General features: G+C 35.7%; 1 long non-coding RNA gene across 3 annotated transcripts; it reads left to right on the top strand.

Moving 5' to 3' along the window:
* Positions 1-12,767: 12,767 nt before the first annotated feature.
* LOC127965103 (uncharacterized) lies at positions 12,768-18,337 on the top strand. Of its 3 annotated transcripts, XR_008155250.1 has the most exons (6): positions 12,768-13,547; positions 13,995-14,104; positions 14,272-14,363; positions 15,264-15,367; positions 17,402-17,522; positions 18,087-18,337. It is a non-coding gene; the product is annotated as an uncharacterized LOC127965103 (long non-coding RNA). The 3 variants fall into 3 exon arrangements; XR_008155251.1 differs by having other exon boundaries at positions 12,768-14,104; positions 14,287-14,363; XR_008155249.1 differs by having other exon boundaries at positions 12,768-14,104.
* The last annotated feature ends 953 nt before the right edge of the window (positions 18,338-19,290 follow it).

Here is a 19,290-nt window from a genome sequence, read left to right as displayed (position 1 = left end):
CCATGCATGTGGGCTAGTTGTGAACCTTCTTGCACGTGCACTTGACAGATAAAACAAGATATAAGCCCCTTTCTTAAGGGTAATTATACAATATAGATCATTAGCTAGATTTTTACATTTTTAAAAGAGAACATAGAGCTGCTTTCCCTTCACAGTTAAGGCGTTATGTGTGGAGGTTGTTGCATTTTTATTTTTCATTTTTTTGTGTCTTGCGCACCTTCACACTTTGACATCAGCTTTTGTGTTGTTTCTATGTGGTTGCTAGCCTATAGGACCATGAATACATGGAAATCTATGGGATTTTTTTGTTGTTGGTATCATTTTCCAAAACAATGATTGATTGTATCCATTTTTTGCAAAGTCTTTAGTTTTCCTAGGTAATTTGGCTACATTTACACTGTTGTGAAGGGAAGGGGTCATGGTTTAGTGCGGGATTTTTTTCAAATACCTTGCAACTCACTTTCAATGCATATATATATATATATATATATATATATATATATATATATATATATATATATATATATATATAGCAACAGCACATATAAGCAGCACTGCTTAAAAGATCTCAAACCGCCCAGTCTTAAGTCTAAGTTCCAGATTCACTACCAGCCACAAACCCTCTATTGGCTTTAAATAATAATAAAAAAAAAAAATAATGTCAGGATTTAGCTACTAAAGACACACAGTGGAAATGTAGGGATGAGAAGATGTGAACAGTTATTTTTGCAGCTGACTCTATGCACATGAGTTTCCATTTCAGCCTCAAAATTTAAATAATGATGTATTAAAAGAGTTATGGCATTATTCTTTTTTTTTTAAATATGTTCTTTAAGTATTACTTATAATGTTAATAAAGTAAAAAAAAATCTATAAAAATTAAATAAATACATTTGGAAATATTTTTTTATTTTTGTTTAAACCATCATTCTGACCCTCTCTCAGAAACAGGCTGTTTTTAAGGGGCGGTCTTTTAAAGCCTGTCAGTATTCGGCCACTGTTATGGGAAGGTTAGGATGATTCCTAGAGCTTGACGTGGAAGGGGTGACCCGAAACGTGATTACTACAGAGGGCCCTGCATGGTGTTCATCACAGTCAGACTGATACCGTTTGCATTAGTGGCAGGAATCTTTACATCAGTATGTCAGTAGCAGGAGACAGGTGACTATCTTTTGAGCGAATCATTGAATCATTCACTCAACCATTTTGTTCACAATCACTTCTTCATTCTGTGTTATGTGTTTGATTGTCCTTTGTTTCTAAGGCACTCAATATTAACTTGTTTTTATCAAGCAGTTGTATAAAAATAATCAAAATCACAATCATGCTTTTGTGGTGCGAACATCAGCAGATAAATGACAACATGAGGTTTTAGTCCCGGTTGTCTTTCATTTTGACTCATGTCAGCATTTCATTTCCTGTGATACAGGATGTGCTGAGCTTTACTGAAAACACTTAGTGTCCACAACAATTACCATTCGATGCAATAACTTATATGGGGAGAGCTTAAACAATCATTTAATTAATGATTAAACAATCTCTTCTTCTTAAGTAGCGATGAGTTACTTATATCCCTCATTTAAGCAGAAAACCCTTATTGCTCTTTACAGCCTTTAATAAAAATCTCTGCTTTCCAATATTCAGAAAGAGCAAACAGTGGATCGCTGACAGCTGGAAGCTGTATTTCTCTGCGGGTTGCCATATTTGGAAATACAGGCACATTTGGAGCATATTATGATATAAAGATGTTTATGTAAGCACTCAATAAGTACTGCTTCGACTCTAAAATGTAGGACAACAGGATGTTCTGGAAAAAGAAAAAATCGCTTTGGTTGGTTTTGGTGGAGAGAAATTCACCTGATGTCAAAGGTTTGTTTCAGTCTCATATACGCTTCCCAGGTCCCACACACACACTCACAAGGCCTTATGCGGAAGTCTGGAGATTAATGTCTGCTGGTGCTTATGTAAACTGATGTGCTGTCTCTCTTTGATCAATGATGTTCTTTTTATTGACTTGATAACGAGATTATTCTCACCAGATAAACGTGTGTCTGTGTGAACTTGTTTTCACCATCTCTGATCTGGTGTTCTGGTCCCTATGGTAATGCCATCCCATAAGGGGGAAGTTGTAACCATCCCGTTGCCTCCTCTGCACCGTGAATTCTTCAAAAACCCCAAAAAGCTATGTTTAAATGGTTAATGTGTACTGGCAAGAATTTATAGTTAACTCAAGTATACCTACTGTAAATGCAGTTTCTATCCAAACTTGCATGTCATGTATTCCAATATATTAGTACATATTTGTGACGATGTTGCTATTTAGAAGATTTAAAATATATTAACTTTAAATTTAATGTAGTGTAAGCATAAAGTACTTTACATGTGCTTCAGTGTTAGGGTTAGGGTTAGGGTTACACTTCAAAATAAGTGTACTACTGCAAAGTAAGAATTAAGATTATGCAAACATCATGTTCTAAAACTTACTTCAAAGTAAAACTTTTAATGTAACATCATTACAAAGTGCACTTTTTAAAATTGTACTTAAGTGTGTTAAGATCTATAGTCATAAAAAGTAAAACTGTTTTCAAGTACACTTAAGTGGCCTTTAATTTAAATAATATTATCTGCGAGTATGGTTTTTTTAAATATACTTTTAAGATACACTGCTAGTGTGCATTCAGTACAATTTAGCAAATTTATTTTTCACAAAAGATTTACATTATATTACAAAATGCGGAACACTTTGTTGATGTCACTTTACCTAGATAATTTAACTAAAAATTAAAATTCTGTCATCATTTACTCTTCTTCATGTTCTTCTCATGAACACAGAAGATATTTTGAGAGATTTTTTTTGTCTATAAAGTGAAAGTTTTTAGCGCCTAGACACCACCGACTTAGATTGTATAGACAAAAACAGTTGCAGCATCCTCCCGGACATCTTCTTCTCTCTTTTGCAGAATAAAGAAAGTCATATGGGTTTGGAATTTTCATTTCGGGGTCTCCTTAATGTGACATGTAAAGCACCTTTGTGAACTTGTGGAGAATTGACTTCACATGTCCACCAAAATAACATTTGATTGCAAGTCAAAGATAATTAACATTTGAACATAGATTCTACTTTATTTGGTGTTTTGTTTTCTAATACAACATAATTACGTGTGGCATAAGTGTCCAAATGCTTTTGAGACCTATCTATTCACACAAAGTTGACAAACAAAAAACATCATGATGTTGTCACATTGGTGAATTAATTTTATGGTGCGATAATTTTCACAGACAAGATGAGCTCTCATTGTAAACATTGTTGAAGCCATGATCGTAACTGTCATGCCTTCATCATACCTAACAAAGTATCTATAAATAGCCAAGCAGACATCAAAGGAAGATTTGAAACGTTGCAAGGCAACCTCGGGGATAATTCACCAGCAAACCAAAGAAAATTACAACCAGTGTCCATAGTAAAGAAACATTGTGTCAGTGTCTCTCTCTCTTACACACACACGCACACACACACACACAAACACACACTTCTCGCTGCAGTGATTCACAGCATGGCTGAAAGCTTTGTGGTTTTTAGACAGTCTGCAACTGCTCAACATTGTGTGCTGCATCGCAACTACTGTACTGTACACATTAAAGAAAAGCTCAGCATGTTTCACTCTCTCTCTCTCACTCTCTCTCTCACACACACAGACACACACGCGCACACACACACACACACACAGATGTGATCAGTTATCACAAATAACAGTTTAGAGGCCACATTAAGAGGTTAAAATGCTTATATCACTTTTTTACTTGTATGGTATCCACAACTATTTTATTTATTCAATTAGCAAAATAATATTAAATACAATTACTCATGTTTTTTCCAAAAGTTTAATTTTTTCTGTTGAAAACAAAAGGAGATATTTTTGAAGAATGTTGGAAACCAAACAGTTGATGGTAGCCATTGACTTCTAACCACTGAAATTTCTTTTTCATATCTATTCACACTGCAAGTCAATGACTACCTTCAACTTAGTTACATAATTAGTAATTAGCACTAACAAACATTTCAACTCAGCCCACATTTTCCTTAAAAAGTCTGATTTTTTTTTTTGGGAGGATTCCAAAGCAAAAATGTGAAGCTTCATGTATTATATGAAAGTGTCAAATTTTCTGTTCAACTTCTGTTCAAATTTTAACTCTGTTGTTTTTGTTTTTATGTAAGTCACAGTTATGGTGATGCTTCTTTGTCTGAACTTCCCATTTGTATATACACTGCAATATAATATTTATTTTTTTATTCCCTTAAACTTTAGTCAAGTTCTTAAAGAGATGATTATTTCATTATATTTAGGGTCATTAAATTACTATAATCTTAGCATATCATTTTGTTGGAAGTTAAAAGAAAGACAAGTGAATCTCTATTTAAGAATTCTTGACACCTGTTGTAAAACTACATTTTCTAATGTTTATGGTCTCTAGGTTTGTTTATCAGCACACATATCTTAACGGATCAGTAGAGTGAGTATATCAGTATATCACTCTGTGTCAAATGACAGTAGGGTTACTGAATGTACAAATGCAAATTTCTGCAAAAAAAAAAAAAAGAAAAAAGAAAAAAGAAAGAAAGAAAAAGTCCTGCCTTGATGAACATCGCAGTACTTGTAAAAGTAGATTTCCTTCTTGCTTTTTCATTGTCTGAGCACAAAATAATCACCCTCACTAATCTATACAGACTACAGTAAACTATGTTTTAATTTATTTATATTTGAGCAGCCTATTTCTAATCATATATATGTGTCTTAAGAGCACCAGTCACATGTGCGGTGGCCACATGACGTGAAGTGATGCTGTACATTGAACAGCTGCCTCTCTCTAGCGGCTGTAAAAGGCAGCAGAATACCGCACAGTGTTTATGAACTTAGAACTTATAAAAAGGACAATAAAAAAATGGTTTAAACAGTATGGCAAGCCGTTTTAACATTTAATTTATAAACTGCATCTAATTTACGTTACTAGTACTTATTTTTTAGATACTAGTATCTTTTCCATTAAGTACTAGTACTTATTCATTAACTACTAGTGTTTCTTCTTTAGCTTCTAATGTCTTTTGTAAATTTACTAGTACATATTCATTCGATAGTAGTACTTATTGATCTAATACTAGAACTTATTATTAGATACTAGTATTTATTTAGTAGGTATTAGTACTTATTCATTAGATACTAGTACTTATGTCAGAACCTATGTTTACCTCCCCCATGTGCTCCATGTTATCCTTGTTTGGTCCTTCCTGTTCCCATTTGTTTCCAGATTAGTTCTCATTTGTTCCCAGCTGTGTTTAGTTAATTATCCCCGGTCCTCTATGTACTAAAGTTCTAGTCAGTTGAGTCTCTCTCTGCCGGGTCTTAAACATCAATGTCGTGTTCCAGCCCGCCCTGTGTCTCCCCTTCTGAAGCTCATTAAAATCTCCTTATTGATGTACTCCACGTGTCTTCATTCCTCTCTCCTCCTGTAAGCAACCGTGACAACTTATTCCTTAGATACTATAACTTATTTATTCGATTCTAGTACTTATTCATTAGACACTAGTACTTATTTCAATAGAGACTAGTAACTATTATATTTTTGCTAGTAACAAAAAAAAAATAGTAGTAGTTATTCATTAGGTAATACATATTGTTTAGACACTAGTACTCATTCATTAGAGACTAGTACCTATTAGATAGACACTAAAACTTATTTACAAGCTGCTAGTACTTATTCATGAATTGTACTATCATAAGTACTAGTACCTAATGAAAAACTACTAGTTTCTATTAAATAGGTACAAGTATCTAATGAATAGGTAACAGTTTCTAAAAAATAAGTACTAGTATCTAATGAATGCTTACTAATAATTAAATAGATACTAGTCACTATTGCAATAATTACTAGTCAGAAATTAAAAGATGATAACAAAAACAGAATAACTACAACTCCCTGTTCACTTGGAGATATCTTCAACCTCATGAAGAAAAAAAAACTACTTAGAATTTATTTGGAGTTATCTTAATTCAAACAGGTCATTAACTAAACATACCTTTCAACCGTCCAATTAGTCTTTATGGCATTATATTGCATATATATATATATATATATATATATATATATATATATATATATATATTATATATATATATATATATATTGTGACGAGCGTTCCCGGAGGAATCAGCGTCACCCTGGCAACCAACAGAAAGCACCTGCACGTCCTCGTCACCGGCTGATCGGTCACAGCTTCTCCCCATCAGCCTGCACACTCTTAAGTAGCACATGTTGCACTCAAACGACGGTCTCGAACAGAATGCAACGCTGGTCTAATCCCTCTCTCATTTCTTCGCAGAAAGCAGCGAGTGACCGACAGCCCACCCACTTTGGAGCACGTCAGGACACCCACTTTCACCTTGATTGGCACCGAAGAGCACGGAGAGCATACGGGAAGCACCAGCCACCAGAAAGCGGATCAGCACTCTTCACCAGGCACCCTACACTGTTCAATAAATCCACCCTCCGGGGCATTTAATTCACGCACCTCTTGTCGAGTGATTCTTCACCCCATGACAAGTGGTGGAGAATGCGAGCAAAACAGTGAAGAATTACCGACCGAAGATCACCGCCCAAACTCCAATTTTTTTTCCCTCTTTCCCAGTTTGTGTCACCAGCACCAAGTAAGGCGGTGCGTGCATCCCCGCGATGGAGGACGTCTTACAGCGCCTCGCTGAAGTGAGCATCCGCCAGCAGCAAATAGTGGAACACCTCGCCACTAGCCTGGGCAGGACGGAGGATGAACTCACCACCGTCCGGGCTTCGGCAGCCCAGCGCGTTCCGCTACCTGAGCCTCGGGCACAAGCCACCTGCCTGTTACCCAATATGACAGCCGATGATGATGTGGAGGCCTTCCTTCAGGTCTTCGAAAACACCGCCCACCGTGAGGGATGGCCCAAGGACGAATGGGCACGTGCGCTGGCACCCCTCCTCACCGGTGAAGCACAGAGGGCTTACTTCTCGCTCCCCTTGACGACCGCCGACAACTATGCTGAAGTCAAGCGAGAGATCCTGGCGAGGCTTGGCCTTTCCCCTGTGTGCGCCGCCCAGCAGTTTCACGAATGGGAATACAAGCCCGGATGCCAGCCCGTCCCCAGGCAGCTGAACTCAGCCACATCGCCCAGCATTGGTTGCTAGAGGGAGACCCCACCCCAACACAGGTAACGGAACGAGTGGTAGTCGATCGCCTCCTTCGCGCACTACCTCACGCTCACCGACAGGCCGTCGGCATGAGGAACCCAAGTAACGTCCGGGAACTAGTGGAGCCGATCGAGCTGGGGGATGCTGTCCATCACAGAGGGCCGGGGACCGGCTGCCGCCTAGCCCTCTCCGAGGCCAAGTATCTGGGCTTCCAAGTTGGCCCAGGATCTCATCCGGCCGCAGGACAAGAAAGTCAAGGCCATCCACGGCGCCCCAAGACCCCAGACAAAGACCCAGGTACGAGCCTTCATGGGGTTGGCGGGTTATTACCAATGTTTTATCCCCAACTCCTCCTCTTTAGCTGCCCCCCTGACAGAACTGACCAGGAAGGGGCAGCTGGAGAAAGTATGTTGGACCCCGTTGGCGGAAGAGGCCTTCGCCCAGGTCAAAGCGGCACTCACGTCCTCGCCTGTATTCCGCGCCCCACGTCGCCCTGGCAACCAACAGAAAGCACCTGCATGTCTTCACCACCGGCTGATCGGTCACAGCTGCTCCCCATCAGCCTGCACACTCTTAATTCACGCACCTCTTGTCGAGTGATTCTTCACCCCGTGACAATATATAATGGCTACCTTTAGGCTTAAAGAAGACATATAGCAGCAACAAATAAAATGTAAATATATTATAATTAAAATGTATATAAAAATGTATGTATGTGTGTATATATATATATATTCTTATATGCCTAATATTCTAATATGTCATTTCATTATTACATATATTGTTGAATATATCATATATTTGTAATTACGAATTTAGTATGTCGTTGGAGATTAGTATATATAAAATATCCCTAAATGTAATTTTGAAAAACATGCTGAAATTATTTAATTAATAATCAAGTACTTTACATGTTCTTTAGTAGACCTAAGTCAACACATCAAAATATGCATACTTCTTTAACACACTCCAAAATATTATTAAAAGCACTAATATGTACCTGTATGTACAATTTAGAGATAAATAATATACAAAGATTTACCAGCTGAAGGGGCACCAATAAGTACTCATACTTGGTCTACATTACATTTTAGCAGGGTTGGGATAAAGACTGGCATGGTCCCCCTGAAATATGACTGCCATCCCCACTGGATCCCCCAACATCATTGGACTAGAGTACTGTCAAACTGACAATGCCTGTATGCCATTGGATCGGAGCACTGTCAATTGCTGCCTGATTGATGCATGCAAAGGTTGGACCCCCCTTATCCCTTCAGAACTGCCTTAATTCTTCGTGGCATAGATTCAACAAGGTGTTGGAAACATTCCTCAGAGATTTTGGTCCATATTGACATGATGGCATCACACAGTTGCTGCAGATTTGTCGGCAGCACATCCATGATGTGAATCTCCCGCTCCACCACATCCCAAAGCTGATTTATTGGATTGAGATCTGGTGGAAGTGAAGGCCATTTGAACTGATGATTGATTCTAAACTGATTCTGTGCTAGTGTTATGAGCGCGGGTAAACGAAGGCTTGAATGAAGGGCAATTATCACCAATGACGTCATTACGTTTTCTTCAACGGGTTTATTGAATCAAACTGTCCTGTGCAAAAACTGATGCAACTGGATCTTGCCTCGAGAACGAGTCAATCTTTCGCTCATTATCTGGTTTGGATCAGTGTTCATCTTCAGTTCTCTCTTCACAGCAGTTCAGTCAGTGTACTGTTTGAGTACATGAATTACTCCGGGATATTGGTTGGTTTGGACTCAGAGGGAGTGTCAGCCACATTAAAAAAGTTAACAGCTTAAGTCATTTGTGGATTAATGCGTATTGGAGACACAAACAGTTTAAAATGGTTCAATTAGATTTGGTGAACTGGTTCAAAAAGATCTGGTTACATCGAATGATTCGTAGGCGAACCGGAAATGACAAACTGCTTTGTTTTGAACTCTCTCACAGCAGACACGGAAGAAAAGACAACGCTGAAAAAAGTCGTAGTTTTTGCTATTTTTAGACCAAGATTTATTTTCGATGCTTCAAAATATTCTAACGGACCCTCTGATGTCACATGGACTTCTTTGATGATGTTTTTCTTACCTTTCTGGACATGGACAGTAGACCGTACACATAGGTTCAAGGGAGGGACTGAGAGCTCTCGGACTAAATCTAAAATATCTTAAACTGTGTTCCAAAAATAAATGGAGGTCTTACGGGTTTGGAACGGCATGAGGGTGAGTTATTAATTACATAATTTTCATTTTTGGGTGAACTATCCCTTTAAGCTAATTAAAAAGCTGGGGAAGAAAAATCTAACAAGTGAACAGGTATTTGTTCATTAAGGAAATCTCTGTGAGTGTGATTCATGCACTGTATAGTTTTAATCAGTTTATTTGTGATTCAATACAGTCCTGCTAATATTGTTGGCCCCTTTAATGAATTGCTTGTGCTTCTCTTCATTTGTAAGTCACTTTGCATCAAAGCATCTACTAAGTGAATATTTCTAGTTGGAATTGATGAGAAAAACAGGATGCAAACAGGAAATGGAGTTCACCTCAGAAAGCCTTTATTCACCCCCCAGAGCAGTGTGGATGGATGGCTGCACTTTTTTGGGCTTTTGTGCTTAATTGAATTAAATCATGTGCACTTCAAATTTTAGAAGTATTTTTTAAAAGCTGTACTTGCAGAAAAATTATATTAAATGACATATAAGCCCATATAAGTGTATTTAAAAAGAGACACTTTCATGACTATGTTTCTTAACACACTTAAATACACTTTTAAACAGTGCACTTTGTAAATGGCAGATTAAACATATTAATTTAAAGTATACTTTAAATAAAGTATTTTTTTCTCAATTTTCTGTAAATTACTTCTGAAAACGTCAAGTTTAAGCTTTCACTAGTTTTATGTTCTTAAAGTATGTTTTTATAGTACATCAAGCTCTTTTATAAAATAAAAAGAAAACAAATGTAATCACTTTAAATATAGTTCAAATTATTTGCTGTTAACAAGTTTTATTAAGAAATATTTAGTACATTTGTTTTTACACCCTCTTATGTGTCTTTCCATCTTGTTTCTTTTTCATGTTCTGTGTATATGTTATGTTCACAAAAGATACATTGGATTTGGTCTGTAATATGTTTTATTAAAAAATTTTTGGAGGAGGAGAAGTTCTGCAAATGATCGTTCTCTTTGTTTCTTTAACAGATAATCCTAAATTAAACATGCAGAACATGGACCCAGTGTTACTATAATACACATGAATGAAACTTCTTTTTATTGTCAACACTTCTGTGTTAGAAATGTTTATTTTTAGTATATACAGAGTGATTTAAAAGTCTGACTGAATAAAATGCTTCTGTTTTGTCTTTTTTTTTATTTATTTTTTATTATAAACTACATAATTTTATATTATCCAAATACCATTCATTTGACAATTTCTAATAAATCGAAAAAAATAATTTTTAATTGGCTTTCCTACCTGTCTGTCATCATATGTATTAGCATACATCGTTCGCTCAGACAGGATACGTCATCAGCATGTTCACACACACTGTGCAGACAGAGCTAGAATAGCAAACATCAACAACCCAGTCTTCCTTCCTGGTATTGTAGTACTTTTAATGTTTTCTCACCAGTAAATGACACATCCTTGCAACACCCGGCTCTGCATATGTTGCAAGTCTCGCTTAGTTAACACACCTGATTCAGATCATCAGCTCATTAAATGTGTGCTACATGCATGAGCTGTGTTCCGATCGTTATGCTCCCTACACAGTGTTCATTGCTTCCTACTCCCTGAGCAGGGGTTTACTTCACTCCGTAACATATTGGGAACCGCTGATGTAGGCTATTCATATTGTAATGTTGTCTCTGGTATTCTGTTCTGTGAGCTTAAATTTGTTAAATGGGCATGGCTTTGGATGGCGGTTGCAGGGAGGGTGGGACGTTTGCCTTCAGTGCTATCTGATGGTCCTTTCACTTGATGGTCCAGATGGATGGAGATCTGGATGGTTGGTGAATGGCCACCTTGTTCCAACAAGATTGAGATGTCAGCAAGGAGGTGGTCGAGTGGAATATTGGTCTGGAATATTGGGAAGTGAGATGGTAGGTCCCTTTAGGGTCCTGACAGAGTCAAAATTACCTCTCCAAGATATGTGAAGCTCCTAGCAGACCATTTTCTGCTTTGGTATAGAAAGAAGAATTGTACCTTTGAAATAAAATGATTTTCATGCAGGATAACACATGCTGAAAAAAAACATTGATTCCTTGATTGCTATGGGCATAAAAAGAGGGGAAAAAATGGCTCCATCATCACCTGACCTCAATCCTATTGAGAACCTCTGCAGCATCCTTTAAATGAAGATCTATGAGGGTGGACAGAAGTATAGCTCCAAACAACAGCTCTGGGAGGCAATACTGGCATCCTCAAACCAAAAACTGCCAGAAACTATACAAGGACTTACAAGTTCAATGGATGAGAGAATTGTTAGTCATGTCCAAGAAGGGTGGATATATAATTTTTTTGTTTGTTCGTGTGTTGTTGTTGTTTTTTATTTAATTATTATTATTATTTTTTTTTTGTGAAAAGGATCTGTCCCTGCAGCACATATGACAGATTTATATTTTGAGTTCATTATAACCCATTGAATGTTTTCAAACTGCATTCTGCATAATTATTTGGAACAACATTTTTTTGTTTTTCAAAATATAATTAAAACTGCTCACAATATCAGTTCTTTCACATGTAATAACATTCTCATTGTAAGATAATAGTTGAGGATAAAATGAATAGGCTACTTAATCATACTGACTGATTTGGAAAAACAAACAAAAATGGCATTTGCATAAAAATTTGGAACGGGTGTATTTCATTTGTACTTGGGAAATGTCAGATGGCAGTTAGTAAAGTCACTGCTCATCAGACTGCAGTGTGTGTTATGTTGGATGCAGTGGCACAGAAGAGCTCTCTCTTATACCAACAGCGCCACCTACTGTCCTGCTGCGACAGGCACTGCATCAGCCTGTAGAGCAAACGGGACAGTGGTACAAATTATCCCTTTAAATGTTAATCTTTAAATGCACAATCAAGCGATGTTCACTTGCAGAACGCAAGCTTCTAGAGGGCACATAAGTCTGAAGTAAGGAATTTAGGTAGAGGGGTACAGAGCCAGTGCTGGTTTTGTATGCAAACATCAATGCCTTGATGCGAGCAGCTATTGGTAGCCAGTGCAAACTGATAAACAGAGGTGTGACGTGTATTCTTTTTGAATCATTAAAACGCTGCCGCGTTCTGGATTAATTGTAAAGGTTTAATAGAACTGGCTGAAAGAACTGCCAAGAGAGCATTGCAATAGTCCTGCCTGGACAGAACAAGAGCTTGAACAAGGACATAACTAGGAGCTAACCACACACCCTATTCATAAATAAAATCATCAAACTAAACTTCATAAACAGAATTATCATCATACAAAAATGAAAATAAATAAATAAAATAAAGAAGAAGTTCATATTGTTTCAAGAAACCAGCTATCCGACATAACCCTGCTGAAAAAAACAATAGAAACCATTACAGAATTTGTAATGGTTTTAATGGTTCTTATTGGAATTCTAATGGTTTTAATGGACACTGTAATGGTCTCTGTGGGTCTCTATTGGTAATTTGCTTTCTTCTATTGGTGGCGTGTATTGTCTATTGGATACCATTAAGGACCAATAGAACACCTTTAGAAACTTCTAGTGGTATCTACTGGACACCAGTAGAAACCATTATGACTCCAATAAATTTAGTGGTTTCTTTGGAAAACTGTAATGGTCTTAGTGGGTAGGCTACTGCTGAAAAAAAATGAACACACAAACAATAGAAACTATTACAAAATTTGTAATGGTTTTAATGGTTATAATGGGAATTATGTTGGTTGTAATGGTCACAGTAATGGTCCCTGTGGGTCTCTATTGGTAAATTGCTTTCTTCTATTGGTGGTATGTATTGTCTTGGATTGCCACCATACGTCATTTGGAAAGGTTATTTTTAATTCATTTAATTTTTTTTTTTTTTTTTTTTTTTTTTTAAATCAACTCGACTGGTCATGGCCTTCAAAATTGACTTGAAAAGTTGGTATTTGTTTTGTCTGTCGGATTTGGTCCAAATTTAGCCCAAAAATAGATGTGAAATAACAGTGAAATTCTGCGTGACTTCCACGTGCTGTAATGTGCGCGCGCGCAGAACTGGAGCGGAGGACGTCACCATGGAAACGAGGCGGCAGCCCAACCGTCAAGCAGCTGATCGCTGACACTCAATGTGGTTTCACTTTTTTTTTTAGGTAAGTTTAGTCTATTAAATTACACAAATAGTACATTAAAGTGTTCCTGACACTTTATTTCATGTAAATTATACACTTTCGTTTAATATTTACTTCATAGAAATGGTTTAGCGTCGTCAGAAAAAGGCCGTTAGCATCTCAAAGGTAAGGCTAACTACAAGAGGTAACGATAGACATGAGCTCTTATTTATTAAGTTTGGGCTTTTAATGTCATCTTGTGTGTAGATGAGCTCTCTCTCTCTCTCTCTCTCCATATAGATCAATGGATGAATGGAAGTAACCAAATTAATTTAACCCTAAAAGTATGCACTGTTTAATCCTAAAATGTGCACTAACGTAACCGGATAACTTTACATCACTTACATAGAGCGTGAAAATGGACTGAAACCTTCAGGTTTTGATCTTTCATGGTAAACACATAAATACAAACTTGTTCTGTGATTTCAGAAGTGCCAGAAAAAAACCTCTATGACGCAGGAGAAGTTCCTGATTTTAACATTTCTGAAGGGAGCTGCTGACAGAGAGGATGAAAACATACACATTTTGATGTCCACGCTGTAGGAGCATTACTAAGTAAAACTAAAATATATATATATTTATTGTAAATGATTATATAAATTATATATTATGTGAATTATTATTTTTCTTTTCTGCATTTCACCTCTGCTATAGTATATGCCTTATACCTGGCATTGTATAATAAATATTGTTGTCTCTGTGACAGTGCTTATGTTCCTAGGTTCTTCCATGCTGATGGCTGTGCTCTAGTCATATCTCCTGTCGAAGAACATTTTTAGACATTATGAACCATGAATAGTAAGCAATTCGTCAAACATACACCATTCAAAAATGTAAGGGTCAGATTTGTCATGTATTTCAAAGACATCTTTTATGCTCACCACTGCTGCATTTATTTGATCAAAATACAGTTAAATTGTGAAATTACCATTTTTTTAATAACTATTTTCTATTTAAGTTTGTTTTAATAAGCGATCAAAGCTGAATTTTCAGCATCAGTCTCAAGTGTCACACAATCCTTCAGAAATCATGCTTTGTGAAAACAAGAATAAAATTGTACAAAATATTCACATATAAAGCAGTTATTTGAAATTGTACTAATATTTTACAACATTACCATTTTTATTTATGATCAAATAAATGCAGTTTTCTTAGTGTACATGAGACTTATTTCAGAAACATAAAAAAATCTCTATCTCCAAGCTACACACTCTCACACAAAAGTGACTGTTAAAAATCATTTAAACTTTGTGTCAGTACATCATAAATAGGAAAAGGCATCAGATCACCGTCTGTGATTTGTTGTTTCGTGCCGCATCCAGTGTAGAGAACATCATTGATTATAAAAGGCTCTGTTGTATTTTGTTGTTCTGTCCAGTGACGACACAGTGTTAGAACTCTTGTTAAATATCATTACATATGATGTATGTATGATCCCATTCAGCACTGATAGATCTTTTCTATTTCAGAAACTGAAAATCATTGATAAAGCACAAGGTTACTGTAACATATTTAAACAAAATTAATAAGAATTAATAAAAATGCATCTGTGACTTAATATTGCTTCTTATTCTTCAGTGGAAAGTTCTCATTAAACACAGCTTTTTTCTCATCTTTGTGCATTTTCAAACGTTGTGCATATTTCTGAATCATTTTTTTTTTTAACTTCATAATATTGGTTGTCTTCTCTTGTTTCAGAGTTTAGCTCCAACCCCAGTTAAGCAGACCTGAGCAGCTGATCAAGGATCAGCAGAAACTCTGCAGAACGGTGGTCCTCCAGCCCAGGACTGGACACCAGTGTTGTAAGTCATTCTGTCTCTTTATAGTGCATGCTCAGAACATATTGCAGGAGATCTCATCATTGTCTCTTAAGGTCCACTTACATGCAGAGTTTTGCTCCAACCTGCAGTGCACCTGAGCACATTAATCGAGGTCTAGCTATTAGTGTTGTCACAGTACCAATTTCAGTACAAAAGCAAAACACAAAAACATGCTAATTATTATTTTTTTTAATTATTATTATTAGCCGCACTTATGCTAACAATTAACTACTCTAATAACAGTGTTCATTTCAATCCGACATTCAAATTACAGTTATATATATATATATATATATATATATATATATATATATATATATATATATCCTGATAAATACAGGTGCTGGTCATATAATTAAAATATCATCCAAAAGTTGATTTCACTAATTCCATTCAAAAAGTGAAACTTGTATATTATATTCATTCATTACACACAGACTGATATATTCCAAATCTTTATTTCTTTTAATTTTGATGTTTATAACTGACAACTAAGGAAAATCCCAAATTCAGTATCCCAGAAAATTTGAATATTGTGAAAAGGTTCAATATTGAAGAGACCTGGTGCCACACTCTAATCAGCTAATTAACTCAAAACAACTGCAAATCCTTTAAATGGTCTCTCAGTCTCGTTCTGTAGGCTACACAATCATGGGGAAGACTGCTGACTTAACTGTTGTCCAAAAGACGACCATTGACACTTTGCACAAGGAGGGCAAGACACAAAAGGTCATTGCTAAAGAGGCTGGCTGTTCACAGAGCTCTGCGTCCAAGCACATTAATAGAGAGGAGAAGGGAAGGAAAAGATGTAGTACAAAATAAGTGTAGAAGCAATAGGGATAACTGCACCCTGGAGAGGATTGTGAAACAAAACCCATTCAAAAATGTGGGGGAGATTCACAAAGAGTGGACTGCAGCTGGAGTCAGTGCTTCAAGAACCACTACACACAGACGTATGCAAGACATGGGTTTCAGCTTCGCATTCCTTGTGTCAAGCCACTCTTGAACAGACAGAACCAGAAGTGTCTCGCTTCAAAAAGGACTGTACTGCTGCTGAGTAGTGATATATCAGACCCAAGAATGCAGAAGAGCTGAAGGTCACTATCAGAGACACCTGGGCTCTCATAACACCTGAGCAGTGCCACAGACTGATCGACTCCATGCCACACCACACTGCTGCAGTCATTCAGGGGAAAGGAGCCTCAACTAAGTATTGAGTGCTGTACATACTCATACTTTTCATGTTCATACTTTTCAGTTGGCCAAGATTTCTAAAAATCCTTTCTTTGTATTGGTCTTAAGTTATACTCTAATTTTCTAAGATAATGAATTTGGGATTTTCCTTAGTTGTCAGATATAAATAAATATATCAGTCTGTGTGTAATGAATGAATATAATATACAGGTTTCACTTTTTGAATTGAAATTAGGATATTCTAATTATATGACGAGCACCTGTATACACAGAATGACTAACTGAACTGCTTTTATAGTTTTAATAATTAATTTATTTGTAATGAATAAAGGGATTTTACATTTGATTATTAGTTTTTCTTACTTGAATGCTTTTGTTCGGATGTAAAATAAAAAAGTGAATTATTATTAAGAAAAGAACTGCAGGAAAAGATGCAATGTTGCTCAGTGATTTTGGTTTGGAACCTTTAGAAAATAGAAAAGAGTTGACTTTGCCAACTCTTTCAACTTCAAACGGGTGTAGCTCAGTCATTTTTTATATATATATATATATATATATATATATATATATATATATATATATATATATATATATACAGTTATACATCATTTTGAAGGACTTTTTAATGAGAAAATAACCTCAACTGATTTTTGCTCATTGTGACTAACTTTGCCAGCACAGGTCACATATGCTACTTAATTTCCACTTGAGAGTGGTCAGATTTAAAGTCTGAGATTAGTCCATCAGTTCTTGAATTTCAATTTTTGTGTGTGTGTGTGTGTGTGTGTGCGTGTGTATGTGTGTGTGTGTGTTCAAAACAAGAGTGTCTGTCTCAGAAGCTGAAGAAAAAAGGTCACACCTTATAGGAAATAAACGCCTCCTAAGTGTATGGAAATACCTGGCTGAGGAGATCAGTGACATAAACCAGATAAAACTGTCAGTGGTAAGTGTTTGCATATCCATATCAGAATGGAATTGCTACAACCTCTTATCTAATATGACTCGAAGTGAATAGAGACTATGTACCATAAAAAGTAGATAATGTAATTATTCAAGCATATTTGTGAAACTGGACCACAAAACCAGTTACAAGGGTAATTGTTTTTATTTTATTTTTTAGATTTTTATTTCAATAATAATACTAAATAAGTTTTCCATTGATGTATGGTTTGTTAGGAGGACAATATGTGTCTGAGATACAACTATTTGAAAACCTGGAATCTGATGGTGCTAAAAAATCTAAATATTGTGAAAAATATTTCAAATCCAGGGCAAAGCATTTTATTAATAAAAAAATAAGTTGATACATTTATGGTAGGGAATTTACAAAATATATTTATGGAACATTTTCTTTTTTTAAATCCTAATGATTTTAGGCATGAAAGAAAAATCAATAACTTTTTTGAGACTGCCATATAAATATATGTATGGATAATCTCACATACTGGTAATGTGGTACATTGTCCTAATAAATTGTCCCTTTTTTTTTTTCTTTTTTTTTTTGCAGGTCTGAGACAGCTACAAGCCACAAAAACAGTTCATAGTTCCTGCATTTCTATAATGCATTAATGAATAACAATAATTAAAATAAAATGTAATGTCAAGGTTTTGTGTTAATTCCAGCTATGTTGAGTATTCTGTGAATAATTTTGATTTTAGGTGCATATTCTTAATTCTTTGCAAAACAACCTGAACTGTTTGCTATTGAAAGGTTGGTATGAAGTTTAAATAAATAAAAACATTATATTCTTGACAAAACCTGTGTACAGTTTGTATTAATAATTTAAATTATTTACTTATTAATGGCCTAATTACCAGCTATCAGTTAAACATTCAAATCAGAACCAATATAAAACTGCAACGAAAACTATTAAATATATGCAAATAAAGACCAGTACAAAGTTGCAATGGAACCATCAGAACCATTACAAAACCAACGGAAACCATTAAATTTGTTTTAATAAATACCAATACAAACTTGTAATGGAACCATCAGAACCATTACAAAACCAACAGAAACCATTAAATTTGTTTTAATAAAGACCAATACAAACTTGTAATGGAACCATTACAAAACCAACAGAAACCATTAAATTTTTTTTAATAAAAACCAATACAAACTTGTAATGGAACCATCAGAACCATTACAAAACCAACGGAAACCATTAAATTTGTTTTAATAAAGACCAATACAAACTTGTAATGGAACCATCAGAACCATTACAAAACCAACAGAAACCATTAAATTTGTTTTAATAAAGACCAATACAAACTTGTAATGGAACCATTACAAAACCAACAGAAACCATTACATTTGTTTTAATAAAAACCAATACAAACTTGTAATGGAACCATCAGAACCATTACAAAACCAACAGAAACCATTAAATTTGTTTTAATAAAGACCAATACAAACTTGTAATGGAACCATCAGAACCATTACAAAAACAACAGAAACCATTAAATTTGTTTTAATAAAGACCAATACAAACTTGTAATGGAACCATTACAAAACCAACAGAAACCATTAAATTTGTTTTAATAAAGACCAATACAAACTTGTAATGGAACCATTACAAAACCAACAGAAACCATTAAATTTGTTTTAATAAAAACCAATACAAACTTGTAATGGAACCATTACAAAACCAACAGAAACCATTAAATTTGTTATAATAAAGACCAATACAAACTTGTAATGGAACCATCAG

Source organism: Carassius gibelio, chromosome B9, assembly GCF_023724105.1.
Source record: "Carassius gibelio isolate Cgi1373 ecotype wild population from Czech Republic chromosome B9, carGib1.2-hapl.c, whole genome shotgun sequence".
Classification (NCBI taxonomy): Eukaryota; Metazoa; Chordata; class Actinopteri; order Cypriniformes; family Cyprinidae; genus Carassius; species Carassius gibelio.
This window is presented reverse-complemented; position numbering and strand designations above follow the sequence as displayed.